Here is a 9,711-nt window from a genome sequence, read left to right as displayed (position 1 = left end):
GCTCCCCCTCATACAATGCAAGAGATCCACCACCTTGATGACATTGTCCCGAGCCTCTCTCCCGGGCATAAAGCCTGCCTGCTCCGGACCAATCAGTTCGGGCAAGAATGTGTTCAGCCTGGTAGCTAGAATTTTTGACAGTAGCTTTATGTCCAAGTTGAGCAGCGAAATTGGCCGGTAGCTTGAGCAGGCATTAGGGTCTTTCCCCGGCTTGGGGAGCACCGTAATGTGTGCCAAGTTAAAGGTCGGTGGAACCTCCCGGAGCTCGGGAAGGGAATTCAGGGCCTTCAATAAGGGTGTCACCAAAAGGTGTGCAAAGGTCTTATAGTAAATGGCTGAAAAGCCGTCCGGGCCTGGGCTCTTCCCGGTTTTCAATGATTGAATAGCCTGCGTGAGCTCCGAGGCTGTAATAGGCCTGTCCAGTTCCCCGGCATCCTCTGCCGAGAGACCTGGCATGCCACTGCGTTGAAGGTACTGTTCTATGATCTCGCATCTCGATCCCTCTACCCGGGCTGGTTTATGAGGGGGGGGAATGTTATACAGCTTCGAGTAAAACCTGTGAAATCCCGCCGCAATACGGTCCGTGTCTTGAACCAGTCGGTTCTCGCGGTTCCTGATCTGGGTGATGGTATGTGAGGCCCGCACCCCCCTCAAAGCTCGTGCCAAAAATTTGCCACTTTTGTTGCCGTGTTCGTAGAAAAAGCCCCGACGGAAGAACATGATCCGCTTGGCCTGTAGGTCTAACTTCTCCTGGAGAGTCCTGCGTGCCAGCAAGAGGTCATCGGCCAGTAACACTGCCACTGATCTCTTGTGTTGTGCTTCCAAAACCCTCACTCTTGCAAAAGCATCCTTTAAGTCCTGTTCCGCTACCCTCTTCCTCTGTGCTGCCAAGCCCATCAGTCTGCCCCTAAGGACACATTTGTGTGCCTCCCAAACAGTCATATGGGAAACATCAGCAGTCGTATTTTCACTGAAATAGTGTTGTATGGTCTCCCTTATCTGTTCCAAGGTCGTGGGATCCGTCAACAATGCAGGGTTAAGTCGCCAACTACTCGTCTGTCGGCGGGTCGGCTGTAGTGTTAAGGTCAGGGAGATTGGCGCGTGATCAGACACCGATCTCGTCCCAATGCGTGCGTCTAATATAGTGGGTAGGTCCCTTTGTGTCAGAAATAAAAAGTCTATGCGTGTGTACTTGTTGTGTATAGCTGAAAAATAAGTGAAATCCCTACCCTGGGGGTACTTGACCCGCCATGAGTCCATCAGTGCCATAGAATGCAGCAAGGATCTTATCTTTTTAAGTTTGCGAAAAGAAAACTGCAGACTTGCCGTCTGAAGTATCCAAAAGGGGGTCCAACGAGATGTTGAAATCCCCCCCCAGGATTATGCACCCCGTAGCAAACCCAGAAAGCTCATCAATCAACTTCTGACAAAAACTCACATGTGCTACATTTGGGAAATAGACATTCGCCAGCGTGACAGGGAGCTCCCCCACCCTCCCCTTGAGGAAGAGGAACCGCCCCTCAGGATCTGCCAATTGCTGAGTGAGCTCGAAGCCAGAGTCCCGGCCCACCAGGATCGAGACCCCTTTAGTTTTCGAATCAGGGCTAGCTGCATGAAAAGCTTTGGGAAAGCATTGGTTTGTCAGTTTAGGGATCTCACTAGCCCTGAAATGTGTTTCCTGTAAAAACACAAAGGACGGTTTCCCCTTCCCCAAGTGGCGCAACAGTTGTGACCGTTTTTGTGGAGTATTGAGACCACGCACGTTGTGCGAAATTACGGTAGGATTCCCCCCCAGAGCAGAGTAAATCATCGTGTAGCAGGAGGGGAGTCGAGTGAAGGAGAGAGAAAATGAGAATCAGAGAAAGGAAGTGGATGAGGGGAGCAAGGAGGAAGCCACAGGAGGTAGGGGGAGCAGAGGGGGGGGGGGGGGCAGGAAAGAGAGGAGGGAAGAGGAGGAAGGAAAGTGGATAGAGTAAAAGGTGGGAGGGGGGGGGAAGTAGCGGAAAAGAGAAGTAGGAGCCCACTAACCGACACCAAGGAAGTGGGACAGGAGAACTGGTAATTAGCCTCTGGAGAGCAGTCCCCAGAGGTGATTTCTAAGAAGTGGGGCCGTGAAATGACCCCCCGAACGACAACCCCAGCTAGCTAGGAAAGTCAATCACGGGGCCAACCCACGGTGTCCCTTGTGGGGGTAGTGGGAGTAACACCCAGAACTACGTCAACAGTCCAGATCCCAGACAATCCGGGATAAGTGGTCTGTTCCAAAGTATCTGCTGCTCTCCGCACCCCCCCAGCCCTATGTTTAACATGCTAAAACTAACCAAAATGCAACATGTAAATATTACCATAACCGTATTTCCCGGTAGCGGGAATAAACCAGTGTAACGCCAGCATGTGGCACCTGAAATAGTCAGTTCAGCTGACCGCTGCTGCGGGTCTCGACGTCCATCCGAAAAAAAAAACCATAACAATACGACATGTCTCCAAGCTCGGTATGTAGGGGTCAGGCAGTGGCAAGTCAAAGGCCGCGTTTGTGCAGGTGACAAGTCCATCTCCAGTGTATGTTGGAAGAATGCGTTTGGAAGGCCTGACCACTCAGAGCTACTTTGCAAAGTTACATAGTGCAAAAAGAAAAATAAGTCGGTTTGAGCCCTTCGTGCATCCGGACGGTGTGCCCCTGTACGACCAGCAACCGTTCTCCTATAGGTGAGTAAGCCGAAAAACAAAACGAACCAATCCTACGAACGAAGAGAAAAGATGCCAGGAACCAAGAAGGTAAGCAGCGTCAGCGAACGTTAAAACGAAAAACTTGAATCCGAAGAGGTGCTCGTCTGGTCTTAGTCGATCCTATACATACTAAAATTCGGGCGGAGCATCCATAGCCGAACGAACCTCATTCTGGGTCCGGATCCATCTGCAGGGCTCTAGGCGCGGAGGAGCGTCGTGGGGTAGCGCTGGAGCCTGGAATAGGTTGTTTCAGGAACTTCCCCCTTTTGTGCGGAGGTTTCGAGGGGGTAGAATGGGGGGATCCCTGAGAGGCTTGAGAGGCAGGCGCGTAGTGAAATTCCCTGTACCAGTCAGGCAGCTCAACCAAGGGCAATTGAATGTCCCGGCAAAAACCTGGTAGCTCATCAGGGGTGCGTAAGTACAATTGTCTGCCTGAGTAAGTCACATTCAAAGCAAAGGGGAATTTCCACTTATAGGGGATGTTCTGTCTCCGTAAGGCCTCCAGCAGGGGGCGCAACGCACGCCTATTGCTCAAAGTAATGGGGGAGAGATCCTGGAAAATGGAGATTTCAGTGTCATTAAATGTGATGTGAGCATTGCGCCTTGCTTTCGCCATAATGTCCTCTTTCAATTTAAAGTCCGAGAGGCAACAGATCACATCCCGTGGGGGGGCCGCCTCAGCAGGCCTGGCTCTCAGGGCTCTGTGAGCCCGCACAAAGTCAATTGGAGTGTCGGTTTGGCGCTCCAGTAGCTCATTAAACACATATTGGAGGGCAGAAGGAATGTTGCTGGCTTCAACCGACTCCAGGATGCCTCTCACCCTAATGTTGTTCCTTCTCCCCCTGTTGTCCAAATCCTCCAACTGTCTGTTCATTGCAATGAGATGGGCCGTGTGTGAGTCGGTGATTTTGTCCAGGCGTGCTATAGCTGTGTCTCGGTGAGTGCCAGCCCTCTCCACTCTCTCTAGCTTTTCAGAAATAGACAAAACGTCTGCCTTCAACTCCGTGATGGCGGATGAAAAGGTGCCCTTAATATCTGCGGCTATCTTCATCATGTCTGTGAGGGTGAGAGGGTGATCTGTCTGTGCATCCCTTACCTCCTCCTCATATGCGGATTGGGAGACCTCGCTGAACTCGTCTTCACCACGAGGCAGCGCCATCTTGGATAGGGCCTTGCTGCGGCGGGGCTGTGTTTTAAAGATGTCCGGGATGCTCCTGGTGCCCGGTATCGGTGTGGAACGACGGGAGCGGCTTCCAGAATTGTGGCGGGTGGATCTGCTCATGATCTCCGGTGGTTATGGTGGATATTGCGCTGTCAGGGCTGAGGGTATAACGGAGCTCCTCTAGCCTGCTGCCATCCGCTCCGAGCTCCAAGCCACGCCCCCCCGGAATCCAAAACTTGACTAACCTCGTATTTTAGATTCAGAGACCGAAACAGAGGTAGGGAGAGGACGAGAGGACTTGAGGACAAAAAGCTTTTTAGGAATGGGTAAGGGCATGAGAAGATCAGGAGTCTTAGCAGGGACCCCCACACCCTTAAAGATGAGCTGGGCATCCATAACAGGACCACCAGACTGGGCAGAGGTCAGTGGATCCCTGAGGTCATGTTGGTTAGAAAGTGACATGTCACAAGAGTCAAGTAGCTTGACTGGGTAGCTGCAACACAAACAGAATGCAGAGAACCCTGAGAAAAAGATTGAAAACCCCTCCTGGCCGAATGAGGTATTCTATCCAAAGGATGGATTGAGCCTCTTAAACGGGTTTGAACGGACATAGTAGCAGTAGGGTGAGGCCAGGTCACCGAAGGTGCTAAACAAGAAGCAGGAAGCTCATTGGGCATGGGCTGGACTGGCCTAACTGGTGCAGAGGTCGACTGAATAGTATTGTCAGGTGTAGAGACCATCTCAATCGCATCACAGGGCAGAGCAACTGTGGAACTTGCAGACAAGCTAGTCTGGCTGTGCGTCCAAGGGAAATTAGGGACAGGCAAAGGTAAATGGTTATGCGAACTGGAGTGAATGATCGACTCAGGTTCATAGGTGGGCCCCTCATCCAGAGTACCACATGACTTAGAGAGTGCATCAGTCCGACTATTGCAGGACGCATCCCAGAGATCGCTATATACAGCGGGAAGAGCAGAAGATACTGGGATGGTGGTAACAGGAAATTTCTCCTTTGGGGTACCCTTGAGTAGGCAGGAAGAGGAACAGGAGGAACCCCAAGCCAGGACCTGACCGGCAGACCAGTCAACGTGTGGAGAATGGAGTCGTAACCAAGGAAGACCTAATATGATAGGAGATGAAGCCTTAGGTACGACAAGGAAGGATATCCACTCCTGGTGGAGTGTCCCTACTGACATCTTAACAGGAAGAGTCTGGAAGTGGATACCCCCTGGGAGAACAGTGCCATCAATCGCCAAGACCACCAATGGCATTGTAAGGGGCAAAAGGGTAAGTTTCATGGAGGATGCAGTTTCCCAATCCATGAAATTGGCAGCGGCTCTGGAATCCAGATGTGCTGAAACTGAACGAGAGGAAGCACCGACATGAAGCAACACGGAAAGGAGAAGACGAGAAGGTGAAGGTGATATTTCAGGGTCTAATACTCCACCTTCCAGATGTATTAGCCCTGAGCGTTTTTCCGGACTAAGAGAACAAGTATCACGGAAATTACCTTTGGCCCCACAATAGAGGCATAGGTCCAGAGTTCTGCGCCTAGCACGTTCTTCGGGAGATAACTTTGTCCGGCCCAACTGCATAGGTTCCTCAGCAGGCAGGGGGTGCTCCTCGGATCGAAGAGAAGGGACTGGGGGCTCGGGCTGCCTAAAGAACGGGGAGTGATGGCGTCTTTTTTCCAGGGCCCTCTCCTGAAAGCGAATATCGATCTGGTTACACGAGGTGATGACACTGTCCAGATCAGCAGGAAGGAATCTTCCTGCTAATTCATCCTTCACTCTATCAGAGAGGCCATGTAAAAAGGTTGCAACTAGGGCCTCATTATTCCAGCTCAATTCAGCTGTGAGGATACAGAACTGAAGAGCATACAGTCCCACAGACGCGGACTCTTGACGGAGACGTAAAATAGCGCTAGCCGCTGAGGAGACACGACCCGGTTCCTCGAAGATATTCCGAAAAAGTTTCAAGAAATCAGACAGGTTAGAAACCACTGGATCATTCAGTTCCCACAGAGGGGCGGCCCAGGCTAACACCTCCCTGGACAGGAGGGATATGATATATGCGACTTTTGCCCGATCGGACAGGAAGTTTTGGGGCAGAAGTTCAAAATGAATTGTGCACTGGCTAAGGAACCCCCTGCAAGCCTTGGAGTCCCCAGAGAAACAGACCGCAGCTGGTAGTTGTAATGAATGTGTGGCTGCGACTGATGCGATAGGTGCAGTGGCAGATAGCGGTTGAGGTTGTTGAACCGGGGGTCCTAATGAGGCCTGAACCTGTTTAAAACGGGATGCCAGATCCTGAAGGAATCGCATCACCTGGGTCTGATGCGATTCTTGGGTCTCAAGTCTGCGAACTAAGCTCGGCAATGGATCATCTGCAGGAAGCGGCATGTCAGCCGGGTCCATGGCTGATCAAACTGTCAGGTCACCTTGAGGCGAGGTGACAGGTGCACACCGTAGGATCAGGAATGCACAGCAAGGTTGTGGACCCTACGGCTGACTGCTGCAGACGGGGGACAGATCCCACTGGGGTTAGAGCGTAAGTTTCCCTGGGGCGCGGAGTCTAAGAGCCAGCAGGTGTTCACCAGCGCCTCTGGTGGTGAGGATGGACTTGGCTGCAACTGGCTCCAGGTCGCGACCCCCAGCTCACACCCACAGTAGGCAACAGGAGGCTAGGGATGGTGAGGGACAAAGCCAAGGTCGGGGCCACAAGCAGACAAGAATAGTCGGGGACACGCCAAAAGGTCAGGATCACAGGCAAACAGGGATAGTCAAAACACGCCAAAGTCGGTAACGGAAAACGGTAGCAGAGCACACGGCAGGAAACAGGAAGCTAACACACAAAGGAATACACAATGATTGATCAGCACTGATGGCCTGCAGTGCACAGGTTAATATAGGGCTCCCTGATAGGGCCTGGGGTGGAGCCATGCTTAGAGGAGAGGTTATAAAAACCACCAGGTGGAAGTGGCTGGCCTCTTAGTCTGAAGACATGAGGGGAGGTAAGCAAACACAGGAAGATCACTGTATAACCATGAAAACATCATTGATGTTTTGAGGAGAGTGTGAAACAGCCCAAACTAGCTAGGGTTTTATTTTTTGGCTTTTAAACCACAACTTTTGTATTTTTTGAAAATCCAAATTTGGAAGTCGCACAGAGTGTGTCAACATGCAGTGCACTTGTAGTGCATAGTGGAAGTGCATTTAGTAAAAAAAACACCCATAGTGATGTGTTAATTTTGACAATCATGCCATTTTCCTGCCATGGTGCTGAAAATGAACAGATTTTGGTCAGTAATGCACTACATACATTAGTTACCAAAAACAAGGTGTGTGTGTAGCAGACCCACAACATAATAAGCTTATCTGAAGAAGAGACTGTCTCCTCATCTCGCTCAGAACTTGGGTTTGTACTGTTGGTGAAAAAGGCACAACAAGAAAAAACATAAATTTACCTAGGAGACACCTAAAACCAAGCCAAGCAGTAAAAGAAAACAAATCTTGGAGTTTCAAAGAAAAATGTATTCATAAAATGCCGCTCAGACATTGTCTGGCATATCAATGGCCCCCCTACCCACAAAGTAGTACATGTATTGGGTTCTAACCTCACGGGCGCTTTGGGGGGCCAAGCCAGGACGAGCAGCTTCAAGGCCCATGAGGTTCTCATTTTCCAGCAAGTCTGCTTCTTGGGCAACTGAGGCCGCGTACACACGGGCGGACTGTCTGCCCAACTTAGTCCGCTGAACAGTGTTTCAGCGGACAATCCGCTCGTGTGTGGGCTTCAGTGGACTTTTTCAGCGGACAGTCTGACGAACAAAGTCTTACGGAATTTCCGTAAGACAGTCCGTTCAAGTTTGGTTTTGTCTGTCCAAACTTGGTTTCAGCGGACAGTCCTCTCGTGTGTAGGCAAGTTGGACGGACTAAGTATGGCGCATGCTCAGAAAGGGTTTACACGGCCGAAGGTTGCATTGCAGTGTATAGGACATCGTTTTTCTAGTCCCGTCGTACCTGCTGTACACGTCATCACGCACGCTTTCAGCGGACTGTCTGCTCATCGTGTGTGGTCAAGTCCGTTCATGCTAATTTTGAACGGACTGTCTGTCGGATTGTCTGCCGAACTTAGTTGGGCAGACAATCCGCCCGTGTGTACGCGGCCTTAGACAGCCTAGTTTGCAGAATGTCTTTTTTAGAAAATTGTGCAGAACACAGCACGCCAGCACAATGTGATTGATTTTGTATTCCGCCATGTGGATAGGCGTTAAAAAAAGGCGGAACCGGCTGGCCAGTATTCCAAAGGTGTTCTCCACCACTCTTCGGGCTCTGGACAGGCGGAAATTAAAAAGATGGTTCGCCAGGGCAAACGCCTCATCCGCGACGAAGACGATCGGGAGTCCTTCCTGATTTTTCTCTGGAGGTGGCAAGCCCAGACTGCCACTCTGGAGACGCCAGTAGAACTCCGTCCGTGAGAACACTCCACCATCTGACATCCGTCCATTTTGCCCCACGTCCACATACAAAAACTCATAGGTCGCAGACACCACTGCCAACATCACGATACTATGAAACCCCTTGTAGTTAAAATAGTATGACCCCGAGTTGGGTGGTGGGACGATGCGGACGTGCTTCCCATCAATTGCACCTCCACAATTGGGAAAGTCCCAACGACTGGCAAAGTAGGAGGCCACAGTCTGCCATTCCTGTGGTGTTGAAGGACACTGTGGAGTGAAACAAGACCAAAAATTTGTAATTTTACAAATCAACATTGCAAGCAGATTAGACACAAACATTTTTGGCCAAGATCAGTATAACATTTTGGGAACTGAGTATTTAAAGCCTAAAGTATAAGGTCCCCTTATCAGAGTCATCACCCCCCAACCCTCTCCACTTGATTGAGAGCTGAATGCCTAAATAATGTGTGATACTTTGGGAAGCCCCTCCTTACTTACACTATTGGCAGCCCACCGGACAGGTAATAAGTGTCATAATACCAAAAAGAAAACAAAATGGAAGCACATTTTGACATTCTTCTATTACATAGCAAGATAATAATAGCGGGAAAAAATTAAAAAATGATAGCATTTGAAAGTATTGAGGCAGGCCCTTGCACTACATGCTTAGGTGAATTCATCCATAAATGTGACCATCAAAAAGGTAGATATAGTGTGTATTGGGTTCGGTAAAGTCAGCAGATAGAGGATTGCTATCAGCTGAGCTAGCAGTTGGGGGGAGGGGGGTTCCTAATGAGTCTGGCACAACCAAAATAAAAAAAAAATTCACTCTGCATGAATTAAAGCACACACATAACATTTGTAGACATTTTAGGGGGTGTTTAGGGGAAAGCAATTCTATGGAGCTGACAAAAGACATTGGTAAGTGACTAGACTATAGTTTTATGGGCCAAGAAGAGCATGTTGGGGAAGTTAGTGAGGCAAATATGCATGAGGACAAAGGGGCAGAGTATATGAATTCGAGCATATTGCAATGATGGTAATTAGGGAATGAGGAAAGAAATGCAAGACATTAGCAATCATGAAATACATAGAATGTGATGTTAAAGGATAAAACTTACCTTCATATAGTCCTTCTGCAGGACCTGATTGATGGCAGAACAGGTCTCTGGAATAATGATCCCCAGAGCCAGGGGGGAGATGCCTGTAGAGAACTTGAGGTCCTGAAGGCTTCTCCCAGTCGCCAAGTAGCGCAACGTGGCGATGAGCCTCTGCTCCGGAGTGATGGCTTTCCGCATGCAGGTATCCTGCCTGCTGATATAAGGGGCCAGCAAAGCCAGCAGACGGTGAAAAACAGGATCCG

Source organism: Lithobates pipiens, unplaced genomic scaffold, assembly GCF_037356315.1.
Source record: "Lithobates pipiens isolate NorthernLeopardFrog02 unplaced genomic scaffold, aLitPip1_a1.2 Scaffold_30, whole genome shotgun sequence".
Classification (NCBI taxonomy): Eukaryota; Metazoa; Chordata; class Amphibia; order Anura; family Ranidae; genus Lithobates; species Lithobates pipiens.
This window is presented reverse-complemented; position numbering follows the sequence as displayed.